Source organism: Schistocerca americana, chromosome 3, assembly GCF_021461395.2.
Source record: "Schistocerca americana isolate TAMUIC-IGC-003095 chromosome 3, iqSchAmer2.1, whole genome shotgun sequence".
Lineage (NCBI taxonomy): Eukaryota > Metazoa > Arthropoda > Insecta > Orthoptera > Acrididae > Schistocerca > Schistocerca americana.
In genome coordinates this window covers 764,307,961-764,322,221 of record NC_060121.1, presented here as the reverse complement: position 1 = coordinate 764,322,221, position 14,261 = coordinate 764,307,961, and positions in this window count along the sequence as shown.

Genomic DNA, 14,261 nt, shown 5'->3' with positions numbered 1-14,261 from the left:
AGAGATTTGTATGATTCCATTTAGAAACAAAGTTATTATCTGATTCACCAGCAATTCTCAGAAATGATTGTTAAATACTGTACATATATCTGACTTATCAGCAACAGAAACATTTTTACTACGAACTGACTTTATATCGTAGACCGTGCGATACTGACCAGACACTTCCTTCACGATTGAGCATATGGATTTAACCGTATCCTGCGAATTAGCTATTCCATTTGCGAACCACATACTCGTTGTCTTTCTAATGACGTTTTTGAGCACCTTACGCTACTGTTTTTAATGGGCTACTGTAGCTCGATTGTGACTACCTCTAACATTTTCGTATAGTTCCACTTTATTCTATACGATATCATTATCCCACTAGCCAGCCACCAAGGCTGCGTTTTACTGCTAGTATCCTGTTTAGAACGTTCTAATGGAAAGCAATTTTCAAAGAGCATGAGAACTGTGTTAAAGAAAGCATTATATTTGTCATCTACACTCCTGGAAATTGAAATAAGAGCACCGTGAATTCATTGTCCCAGGAAGGGGAAACTTTATTGACACATTCCTGGGGTCAGATACATCACATGATCACACTGACAGAACCACAGGCACATAGACACAGGCAACAGAGCATGCACAATGTCGGCACTAGTACAGTGTATATCCACCTTTTGCAGCAATGCAGGCTGCTATTCTCCCATGGAGACGATCGTAGAGATGCTGGATGTAGTCCTGTGGAACGGCTTGCCATGCCATTTCCTCCTGGCGCCTCAGTTGGACCAGCGTTCGTGCTGGACGTGCAGACCGCGTGAGACGACGCTTCATCCAGTCCCAAACATGCTCAATGGGGGACAGATCCGGAGATCTTGCTGGCCAGGGTAGTTGACTTACACCTTCTAGAGCACGTTGGGTGGCACGGGATACATGCGGACGTGCATTGTCCTGTTGGAACAGCAAGTTCCCTTGCCGGTCTAGGAATGGTAGAACGATGGGTTCGATGACGGTTTGGATGTACCGTGCACTATTCAGTGTCCCCTCGACGATCACCAGTGGTGTACGGCCAGTGTAGGAGATCGCTCCCCACACCATGATCCGGGTGTTGGCCCTGTGTGCCTCGGTCGTATGCAGTCCTGATTGTGGCGCTCACCTGCACGGCGCCAAACACGCATACGACCATCATTGGCACCAAGGCAGAAGCGACTCTCATCGCTGAAGACGACACGTCTCCATTCGTCCCTCCATTCACGCCTGTCGCGACACCACTGGAGGCGGGCTGCACGATGTTGGGGCGTGAGCGGAAGACGGCCTAACGGTGTGCGGGACCGTAGCCCAGCTTCATGGAGACGGTTGCGAATGGTCCTCGCCGATACCCTAGGAGCAACAGTGTCCCTAATTTGCTGGGTAGTGGCGGTGCGGTCCCCTGCGGCACTGCGTAGGATCCTACGGTCTTGGCGTGCATCCGTGCGTCGCTGCGGTCCGATCCCAGGTCGACGGGCACGTGCACCTTCCGCCGACCACTGGCAACAACATCGATGTACTGTGGAGACCTCACGCCCCACGTGTTGAGCAATTCGGCGGTACGTCCACCCGGCCTCCCGCATGCCCACTATACGCCCTCGCTCAAAGTCCGTCAACTGCACATACGGTTCACGTCCACGCTGTCGCGGCATGCTACCAGTGTTAAAGACTGCGATGGAGCTCCGTATGCCACGGCAAACTGGCTGACACTGACGGCGGCGGTGCACAAATGCTGCGCAGTTAGCGCCATTCGATGGCCAACACCGCGGTTCCTGGTGTGTCCGCTGTGCCGTGCGTGTGATCATTGCTTGTACAGCCCTCTCGCAGTGTCCGGAGCAAGTATAGTGGGTCTGACACACCGATGTCAATGTGTTCTTTTTTCGATTTCCAGGAGTGTACGTTATCGGCTCTACAATCATCCTGTCACTCTTGGTTCATAACGAGGTTTAAAAAGCTCTCTATTACCGTTGGATTAGCTTTCCTGCATAATCTGTAATTTTATATAACAGCTGTTTGAGTACAGAAACCCTTTAGTGATAAAATTTGTGCATCATGGGCTGAAAGGCCGTTCATCCTTTTACTAACAGAATGGCCATCTAATAATGAAGAATGAATACAAATATTGTCTATGGCTGTATTTCTGTTCCCCTGCACCCTGGTTTGCAAAAAATACAATCTCCATCAGATCATATGAATTTAAGAGCACTTATAATATCCTTTTCCTTGCACAATCATATAAAAAATTAGTACTGAAGTCACCACACATAACAACTTTTGGGTACATCCTGTAAAGGGAACCAAGAACCCTGTCTACCTTGAGCAGAAATGCTCTGAAGTCAGAGTTAGGAGACCTATGAACTACAACAATTAGAAGTTTAATGTCACTAAATTCAAATGCCGCTGCACAACGTTCATATACGCGGTCAGTGCAGTGCCGAGATACGTCTACGGACTCAAAAGGGCTACTCCCCCCCCCCCCCCCCAAAAAAAAACTCACTGAAAAACAACCAGGTAATCTGTATCCTGATAAAGGAAGCCTCTGAACTGTCAAAGTATTTAAGTGGTGCTTCTACATACCAATAATGTCAGAGTCAACATCTATAAGCAGTTAATTAGCTTTATGTCTAGTGCCTCTTATATTTTGATGAAATACGCTAATTCCTTCACTACTTGGATACCCGGCCTCCTTTGAAGGTGATTCCTTTGTTAGAGGGCCTTCCTTTAAGCAGAGACACCTACCAGCTGACTTCAATTTAAAAGGTGCAGCTCTAGCACACACTGATCCCACCATCGCCCACTACAATGTCACCTATATGCCTAGCCAGCCTCCCAGCCTCCCCTTCCCATATATATATATAGAGAGAGAGAGAGAGAGGGGCAAGCCATGTCCAGTGAAACCCGATCTATTGATAGATTCAGCTGGCACCACTGAAGTGTGAGCTATGCCCTGCGCCATCAGCGCCTTCTCCAGGCCCATGTTGACACACTTAACAGTAGCAGCAAGATGAGGCCGATTATGGCGCTGAGGCGCACGAAGTGCACATCAGTGCCACCAGTTTGTGTAGCTATCTTTACCAGGTCACCACCTACATCATAATCGTTGCCCCTATCAAGAACATTCCCAGCTCAATCGACAATTAGTACCTGATCCTCTTTCGTAAAACTCCTACATAACTCCCCTGTGTTGAAATTCCTAGATAGCTCCCATATGTTTTCAGTCACCACAGCGAACCCTGCAGTAGGCTTCAAAATGCTGTTGACGTGGTACTCACTCCCCAACACTTCCCGCAACTGCTGGACCACACCTCTGCCATGTGAACTAGCTAGCAGCAGAACCTTCTTCTTACCATTAGAATTTGCAACTGATTCAGAATTCCTAGTTGCTGAAGACTAATGCATGTTTCCTACACCTACAGCTACAAGAGGCTATTCTCCACACAAGTTTTGTACAGTTAGCCAACTAGTTAGAATTGAATTTAGTGAGTTTAATATTGTTGCACAGCAGACCCAATACGCTGGTGCGCATTTAAGTTTTTACTGCTAAGTTTTTACTCTTTAAGTTTTTACTGTTACATCTGTTGGTACAGAGGGATAAGGGTATCAGATCTAGCTCATATCAAGTGTCACAATCTGGGGTACGCAGAGAGCGCCAGTGTTGCAGAATGCAGGGCGCCAGACTGAGCCGAGCGGTAATCAAGGAGCTCAAACGGCGCAGTTTGACAGCACCCAATACGTCATTCTGCAAGATTTACAATATGGACCCTGGAAAGAGTTTTACCAGGGGGAAGGTAAAGGCCAGCACAAGGGCTGTGGTGTAGAAGGAGAACGCCACGGCAACAACAGCAACACCAAAACCCGAAATTTATTTAACAATGGGTCAGTTTAATTTTGTATAACATGATAATGACCTCACTCAGCTTGAACAGTTTTAGATATTATATTACACGTACTTATATATATATATATATATATATATATATATATATATATATATATATATATATATATATATATATATATATAATGATGTCTTTAAAAAATTGTAAAAATGATGATCTCCTTAAACAAGATAAAAATTTTGTTAAAAACACTGTATCACAGATAGCATTAGGAAATGTCAAGAAAATATTTAGAATAATGGTACTTCAAGTAATATACTAACTTTACATATTTAGCAGTTATTAAGGAAATCAACAACTTGAACTACTAGCATCTCCCTAAATTCATGCCAAAACTTAAGACTAGCAAATACTGACAATAAGAAAATTACTGATTAAATTTATAACATTAAGAATACCAACAGAAATAATAAATGGTTAATCATAATTTACGGAGATTAATCAAAACATGAGTGAATGAATTTCTTGCACTCGCACAGAATATAAGAGATACTGATAGCCATACACTTAAATACAGTTCAATTGCCACGTGGCAAGCAAATTAAGCGAGGCACTTCAACAGAAACCTTTCAACAAAATAACTTTAACACAACTACTATGTACACACATCAAATAAAGTTTTCCATCACCCCAGTTTCCAGAACGTCTGAAGATAGACGTTGACTGTGGATATTGTATCACAAACACAGTCCCTTTGACTGTTCAGAGATGTCAAAAACCCGCCCAAAGTTGTAAACAACCATGTATGAACAGCGCCTATTAGACGGAGGGATCCGGCAGCCGATTAGTCCCAGTCATTCGATCAGGAAGGAGGTACAAACCTCGTATTGTTTGTAGTTCAACCATGCCTAGACGATCAATACCGCCGTTCGATCGAGTCCGCATTGTTACTTTGTGCCAGGAAGGGCTCTCAACAAGGCCGTGCGGTTCTGGGCGCTGCAGTCTGGAACCGCGAGACCGCTACGGTCGCAGGTTCGAATCCTGCCTCGGGCATGGATGTGTGTGATGTCCTTAGGCTAGTTAGGTTTAACTAGTTCTAAGTTCTAGGGGACTAATGACCTCAGCAGTTGAGTCCCATAGTGCTCAGAGCCATTCAGCTCTCAACAAGGGAAGTGGCCAGGTGTCTTGGAGTGAACCAAAGCGATGTTGTTCGGACATGGAGGAGATACAGAGAGACAGGAACTGTCGATGACATGCGTCGCTCAGGCCGCCCAAGGGCTATTAATGTTGTGGATGACCGGTGCCTACGGATTATGGCTCGGAGCAACGCCACGATGTAGAGTAACGCTTTTCGTGCAGCCACAGGACGTCGTGTTAAGAATCAAATTGCGCGCAATAGGCTGCATGGCGCGACTTCACTCCCGACGTCCATGACGAGGTACATCTTATGCAGCCACGGCACCATGCAGAGCGATACAGATGGGCAAAAAAACATGTCGAATGGACCGCTCAGGATTGCCATCACGTTCTCTTCACCGATGAGGGTCGCATATGCCATCAAACAGACAATCGTCGGACACGTGTTTGGAGGAAACCCAGTCAGCCTTAGACATACTGTCCAACGAGTATAGCAAGGTGGAGATTCCCTGCTGTTTTGGGGCGGCATTATGTGGGGCCGACGTATGCCGCTGGTGGTCATGGAAGGCGCCGTAACGGCTGTACTATACGTGAATGCCATCCTCCGACTGATAGTGCAACCATATCGGCAGCATATTGGCGAGGCATTAGTCCTCATGTACGACAATTCGCGTCCTCATCGTGCAAATCATGTGAATGACTTCCTTCAGGATAACGACATCGCTTGACTAGCGTGCCCAGCATGTCCTCCAGACATGAACCCTATCGAGCATGCCTGGGATAGACTGACAAGGGCTGTTTATGGATGACGTGACCCACCAACCACTCTGAGGAATCTACTCTGAATCGCCGTAGAGGAGTGGTACATTCTGGAACAACAGTGTCTTGATGAACTTGTAAACAGTATGCCACGACGAATACAGACATGCATTAGATCAAGAGGGCGTGCTGCTGGATATTAGAGGTACCGGTGTGTGCAGCAATCTGGATCTTCACCTCTGAAGGTCTCGCTGTACCGTGGTACAACATGCATTGTGTCGTTTTCATGAGCAATAATAAGGGTCGAAATAATGTTTATGTTGATCTCTAGGTCCGAAACTCTCCGAACCGAGGTAATGCAAAACTTTTTTTGATGTATGTACATATTTGTTTTTGGTCATCAATCTAGTGATTGGTTTGATGCGGCCCGCCACGAATTCCTTTCCTGTGCTAACCTCTTCATCTCAGAGTAGCACTTGCAACCTACGTCTTCAATTATTTGCTTGACGTATTCCAATCTCTGTCTTACTCTACAGTTTTTGCCCTCTACAGCTCCCTCTAGTACCATGGAAGTCATTCCCTCATGTCTTAGCAGATGTCCTATCATCCTGTCCCTTCTCCTTATCGCCGGCCGCGGTGGTCTCGCGGTTCTAGGCGCGCAGTCTGGAACCGGGCGACTGCTACGGTCGCAGGTTCGAATCCTGCCTCGGGCATGGATGTGTGTGATGTCCTTAGGTTAGTTAGGTTTAAGTGGTTCTAAGTTCTAGGGGCCTGATAACCACAGCAGTTGAGTCCCATAGTGCTCAGAGCCATTTGAACCATTTGAACCTTCTCCTTATCAGTGTTTTCCACATATTCCTTTCCTCTCCGATTCTGCGTAGAACCTCCTCATTCCTTACCTTATCAGTCCACCTAATTTTCAACATTCGTCTATAGCACCACTTGCTTCGATTCCCTTCTGTTCCGGCTTTCCCACAGTCCGTGTTTCACTACCATACAATGCTGTACTCCAGACGTACATCCTCAGAAATTTCTTCCTCAAATTAAGGCCGGTATTTGATATTAGTAGACTTCTCTTGGCCAGAAATACCTTTTTTGCCATAGCGAGTCTGCTTTTGATGTCCTCCTTGCTCCGTCCGTCATTGGTTATTTTACTGCCTAGGTAGCAGAATTCCTTGACTTCATTGACGTCGTGACCATCAATCGTGATGTTAAGTTTCTCGCTGTTCTCATTTCTACTACTTCTCATTACCTTCGTCTTTCTCCGATTTACTCTAAAACCATACTGTGTACTCATTAGACTGTTCATTCCGTTCAGCAGATCATTTAATTCTTCATCACTTTCACTCAGGATAGCAGTGTCATCAGCGAATCGTATCATTGATATCCTTTCACCTTGTATTTTTATTCCACTCCTGAACCTTTCTTTTATTTCCATCATTGCTTCCTCGATGTACAGATTGAAGAGTAGGAGCGAAAGGCTACAGGCTTGTCTTACACCCTTTTTAATACGAGCACTTCGTTCTTGGTCGTCCACTCTTATTATTCCCTCTTGGTTGTTGTACATATTGTATATGACTCGTCTCTCCATATAGCTTACCCCTAGTTTTTTCAGAATCTCGAACAGCTTGCACCATTTTATATTGTCGAACGCTTTTTCCAGGTCGACAAATCCTATAAAAGTGTCTTGATTTATCTTTAGCCTTGCTTCCATTATTAGCCGTAACGTTAGAATTGCCTCTCTCGTCCCTTTACTTTCCTAAAGCTAAACTGATCGTCACCTAGCGCATTCTCATTTCTTTTCCATTCTTCTGTATATTATTCTTGTAAGCAGCTTCGATGCATGAGCTGTTATGCCGATTGTGCGATAATTCTCGCACTTGTCAGCTCTTGCCGTCTTCAGAATTGTGTGGATGATGCTTTTTCGAAAGTCAGATGGTACGTCGCCAGTCTCATATATTCTACAAACCATCGTGAATAGTCGTTTTGTTGCCACTTCCCCCAATGATTTTAGAAATTCTGATGGAATGTTATCTATCCCTTCTGCCTTATTTGACCGTAAGTCCTCAAAAAATCTTTTAAATTCCGAGTCTAATACTGGATCCCCTATCTCTTCTAAATCGACTCCTGTTTCCTCTTCTATCACATCAGACAAATCTTCACCCTCATAGAGGCTTTCAATGTATTCTTTCCACCTATCTGCTCTCTCCTCTGCATTTAACAGTGGAATTCCCGTTGCACTCTTAATGTTACCACTGTTGCTTTTAATGTCACCAAAGGTTATTTTGACTTTCCTGTATGCTGAGTCTGTCCTTCCGACAATCATATCATTTTCGATGTCTTCACATTTTTCCTGCAGTCATTTCGTCTTAGCTTCCCTGCACTTCCTATTTATTTCATTCCTCAGCGACTTGTATTTCAGTATTCCTGATTTTCCCGGAACATGTTTGTACTTCCTCCTTTCATCAATCAACTGAAGCATTTCTTCTGTTACCCATGGTTTCTTCGCAGCTACCTTTTTGTACCTATGATTTCCTTCCCAGCTTCTGTGATTGCCCTTCTTAGAGATGTCCATTCCTCTTCAACTGTGCTGCCTACTGCGCTATTCCTTATTGCTGTATCTATAGCGTTAGAGAACTTCAAACGTATCTCGTCATTCCTTAGTACTTCCGTATCCCACTTCTTTGCGTATTGATTCTTCCTGACTAATGTCTTGAACTTCAGCCTACTCTTCATCACTACTATATTGTGATCTGAGTCTATATCTGCTCCTGGGTACGCCTTACAATCCAGTATCTGATTTCGGAATCTCTGTCTGACCATGATGTAATCTAATTGAAATCTTCCCGTATCTCCCGGCCTTTTCCAAGTATACCTCCTCCTCTTGTGATTCTTGAACAGGGTATTCGCTATTACTAGCTGAAACTTGTTACAGAACTCAATTAGTCTTTCTCCTCTTTCATTCCTTGTCCCAAGCCCATATTCTCCTGTAACCTTTTCTTCTACTCCTTCCCCTACAGCTGCATTCCAGTCTTCCAGTCGCCCATGACTATTAGATTTTCGTCCCCCTTTACATACTGCATTACCCTTTCAATATCCTCATACACTTTCTCTATCTGTTCATCTTCAGCTTGCGACGTCGGCATGTATACCTGAAGTATCGTTGTCGGTGTTGGTCTGCTGTCGATTCTGATTAGAACAACCCGGTCACTGAACTGTTCACAGTAACACACCCTCTGCCCTACCTTCCTATTCATAACGAATCCTACACCTGTTATACCATTTTCTGCTGCTGTTGATATTGCCCGATACTCATCTGACCAGAAATCCTTGTCTTCCTTCCACTTCACTTCACTGACCCCTACTATAACTAGATTGAGCCTTTGCATTTCCCTTTTCAGATTTTCTAGTTTCCCTACCACGTTCAAGCTTCTGACATTCCACGCCCCGACTCGTAGAACGTTATCCTTTCGTTGATTATTCAATGTTTTTCTCATGGTAACCTCCCCCTTGGCAGTCCCCTCCTGGAGATCCGAATGGGGGACTATTCCGGAATCTTTTGCCAATGGAGAGATCATCATGACACTTCTTCAATTACAGGCCACATGTCCTGTGGATACACGTTACGTGTCTTTAGTGTAGTGGTTTCCATTGGCTTCTGCATCCTCATGTCGTTGATCATTGCTGATTCTTCCGCCTTTAGGGGCAATTTCCCACCCCTAGGGCAAGAGAGTGCCCTGAACCTCTATCCGCTCCTCCGCCATTTTTGACAAGGCCGTTGGCAGAATGAGGCTGGCTTCTTATGCCGGAAGTCTTCTGCCGCCAATGCTGATTATTTATCAAAATGTAGGCAGTGGCTGGGATCGAACCCGGGACCGAAGATGTTTTGATCATGAAGCAAAGACGCTACCCCTAGACCAAGGGTGTACACATTTAGTCCATAATCCAAGGCCAAGATGCCAATCCATTCTTTGCTACAGCAATATTTCAAATATGACTACTGCATTAAGCTGTTTTCTTCCTCCATCGGCTGATCGGGCCATACTATTTGGACCGCCGTAAACAACTTGAACTGTTTGCTCAACAATTTGGAGGGCAAAGCGATCGATTACAGGACCCGAGGAACACTGCACTAAAACAGACTAAATTTGTAACATTTCTAAGGAGCACTAGTAGGCCACACCGAACACTTACACGTATATTGCTTAAAGGAGCGTTTGGCATGTGAGCACTGACATAAGGTTAAACTCTATTATCTGATAATAATGAAACTTCAATGTAACAAGTTACTGCCAGTCGGCACTAATAATGGTCACTGTATGTAATTACAGCAATCACGACACGGAAAGGCAGCACTTACATCTGTGAATCTTGAAAGACTAGCTCATGTAGTTCCAGTGAGCAAGCTATACCAGAAAGCCACATGTAAACGAAGGCTTGAATCTACTACGCTTGTGGCATCTTTAACCAGCGCTCACAGTTTCAAGCATTAAAGTCGATTCATGAGAAACATTCACAATCAGCCTGTGATGTAACTCGCCACTTCATGATCATTTGATACACTCAGATATGTCCGAAGCGCAGCCAGACTCACTGGCTTAATCGCTGGAATTGGTCGCTTCAGGCAGGGTACTCAGTGGTATCAATAGACACGAGAACAAAACTTAAGAGCACCATGCTACACCTCAGCGAAAGACAGTCTTAACCAACCAAGGCAGCAACAGCCGACTGACTACGCGCCGGTCTCCACACACCGTTCGGGCCCACCGCACTCCAATGCCTTTCTCGCGACAGCCATCCACAATTATCTCGCGTTCACTCAGCATCCACGACCTCTTGCGGCTGGTTTCTCTACTCGATATTCCGAAATTCTCGCAAAAGTCTTCTTGCCGAATCAAAACGTCCTCTCGTATTTAGTGCCATGTCTCAGAGCCATAACAAGTAAGAACTTAGTTGAGTCGGTTCAGGGAATCCAAACGCTTATGGGAAGTACAGAGGCAAGGAGAACTGACAATAACTGAGACATTTTCGATAAATACAGTATAATTAGGTTGGTGAATCGTGATGTGCAGCCACCTACCACACCGGTGTCTGGTCACGACCATGACTGACAGAACTTTTGAATGAGCCTGCACCTTCCCCAGCTGAAGAGCCATAACATGTGGCTGAAAACTATCTCACTGAAATTATTGAACGAGACACCTGAGTACTTCCTCCCCAGCCGTAAGTAATACTGCATCCATGTTTGTATGCTGTGTTATTGATTTGGGTCCTCAGCTTCTGTCTTCATGATGCTCACCATCCGTGATATTTATTTTATTTACACGTCAAGTTCCATAGGGCCAAATTGAGGAGCAAATCTCCAAGATCATGGTACGTGTCAGTACGTGAAATTACAACATAAAAGTCATAACAGATAAAAATAAAATGTTTATGAACCCGCAAAAGTCAGTCCATATGTTTAAGTAAACACGATAAACAACACAACAAGCATCAGCTTAATTTTTCAAGGAACTCCTTGACAGAATAGAAGGAGTGACTCATGAGGAAGCTCTTCAGTTTCGATTTGAAAGCGTGTGAATTACTGCTAATATTTTTGAATTAGAGTGGCATTTTTTTTGTTAAATGGATGCACCAGTGTACTGTACAAGAGTTAAGGAAGTCCGAACCAAATGCAGTTTTGGCACATGTGTAAGTCGACATCAGTTTTCTAGAGTGCTGGGTCAGGTCACACTAGCTGCTGGTGAACCATGGTGGACTTGTGTTTATAGACTCCTGTTCTGCCTACCTTTACAACATTGCTGTTGTGTCCTGACCTACACCACGGCCACAGCCGACGTAGCGCTGTGTCCACATTCTTTGTCGCACTTGCGTACGTGATTCCAGAGATGGTCTCGCCTTCTGTAAAATCGGAAGCGACAAGCATGTTTCCAGATAATCCTGTTTCTCTACCACTTCAGAGTACATGACTTCCACGCAAGCCAGCTCCCAAGATTGGTCTTTTGCGCCTGAAGCGTCACCCCCTCAACTGCTCAGCTCCCACGTCCACTAAACATTCTGAGCTAACTGGTGTCCAGAAGCTTGCCTCATGTGGCCACTGCTACAACTGACACTGCTATGACTACTTCCAGTTTCTGACACCGCTATCGCCATTTTATCCTCTTCGCCTGTCTTACTGTCAACGCTTCACAAAATGTAGGGCTGTGAGTGAGAAGCAGATAGTTTATATCGCAACTGGCCATCTTTCTTGCGCAATTCATTGACCATTATTTATCACAGGAACGTTCATTTTCATCTGAGTATAGCTCTTGTACAGCCATGTCAACCTACTGATCTGTCTGGTTTAAGGGTAATTCTCAGGATTTATGCCAACGGCCTTGCCGCAGTGGTAACACCGGTTCCCGTCAAATCACTGAAGTTAAGGCCTGTCGTGATGGACTAGCACTTGTGTGGATGAGCATCCGATCTGCAGAGTGCTGTTCGCAAGCTGGGTGCACTCTGCCCTTGTGAGGCAAACTGAGGCGCTAGTTGATTGAGAAGTAGCGTCTCCGGCCTAGTAAACTGACATACGGCCGGGAGAGCGGTGTGCTCACCACACGCCCCTCGATATCCACATGCAGTGACGCCTGTGGGCTGAGGATGACACAGCGGCGGGTCAGTACCCTTGGGCCTTCTGAGGCCTGTTCAGACGGAGTTTAGTTTTCTCAGGATTTGTATGTAACATCTGTCTGGTGTAAATTGTGCAATCCTTCTGAGCACGAACTGCTGTGCACGAAGGCTATGTCAGCCTTATGTGTCACTGGACGACGTTGGTGTCGTTTGACGTGAGATTTTACTGAACTTAGATGGGCTATGATACGCCATAAGAAGTAGAGTAACTTCTTGTGTATTGTTTACTCTGTATTGTGAACGTGGTGTTCCTTTTCTTCTGTATTGTCTATACAAGATGCCAGTAGAAACACGCACCACTAAGACGACTGATTCTGTAGCCGCTTTGATAGAGCAACTCATCAGATTACAAGCAACACGTGAGCAGAGAGCTGGGAAAGTAGAATACAAGGACAAGACAGAGGTACAGCATGCCAAGAAGCAACAAGTAATAGGACAACCCGGAGAAGTTAAGACTATACTGAGCGAACTCTCTCCTGTCACTCCTACAACAGAAAATTTGATAAAACCTTTTCCTGGCATGGCCACAGTGTGCATAACCACATTTCCCAATGAGGTTTTAGTGACAGCAATTTGGGCGGTTCGTCTCACGAAATTTGCCTTCGTGTGACCAGTTTGCGGTAGACTGAAGAGGCTAAGGAATATGTTACTTGCCCTGAGAACTTGTGGATCAAACAGTTATCTGAGGTAGACAACAGTGGTATCGTAAGCAGGACATTACTCGCTTCTTTAGCAAGAAGTTGAATACTGTTAAGTGTAAAGTATCCGTTGAATCATTCTCAGACAGGACCCGAGGGATCAACGTCCAAGCATAAAAGCTAACACGGAATGAGGAATTCAATACAACGCGACGGCGAGAACCCCGGAATACTGCTTCGACGCACTTTTGCGCGGCATTCCTACTGAAATGTCACGTAGGGTTAGGACTGACAATCCTTTTGATTTGGCCACAACTGTTATGTTCCCCATACAGATGGAAACCACTGATATAGCAACTAAGTGTTGTAGTGATCATCTTGTGTTTACCTCAGCAATAGAACGTCACCTACATGGACATGAAGGCCATTTTAATCCACGTTATGGGGGGTCAGAATGCTAGAAATGTGGACAAGTAGAGCACAAAACACAGAAGCGCAGGAGTAAGAAATGGGAAAATCGGTATCAGCAATCGCGTCATTCAACCAAAACAAGTATGTATCAGCTTCTGGAAATCATATACTGTGAACTGTACTACTGAGCAAGTAAATGGAGCAATGGAACGCTGGTTGTGGAGTTTTGTTGGTAGCAAGGAACATAGGTTTTTGGTAGATCCAGGGGCTTATGTGTCAGTCATCACACTACATCTCTTGGACAGAACGAGGCTATGATCTCCATATCACAAGTTATGTAGAGCTAACAATAATGGTATTCGTTTATTGGGGACAACATATCCAAGGATACGGAGGAGTTGCCACAGGTTGGTGATGATTATTCCGCAGTTGTTGGGAGTGATTTCCTTCTTAGTTAGGCGTGGAGATATTTTGCAGAGATCAGATTTTACTCTCTTCACTAAGGCTAAGGTAAGGTACTTGCTAAAATCGAACTTTTGTGGCATACATGAGCTTATTTGGGCTTTTTTTCCATTGCGTGAAACCGCCGCAAATGAAGCAAATGCACAAGGGGCACCGATCATGAGGATGTTGACACCTACTCTGCCTACACACACGGTAAAGATGGGCTCAAATGGTGATATACTGTTAGGTATAGCGAAATTAGTATGGGTCTCTTCAGATACAGACTTACCATAAGAGAGGTTAAATGTTGTTGAGCCTCTTGGAAATAACGAGCATTTGGATACAATGCTCTGTT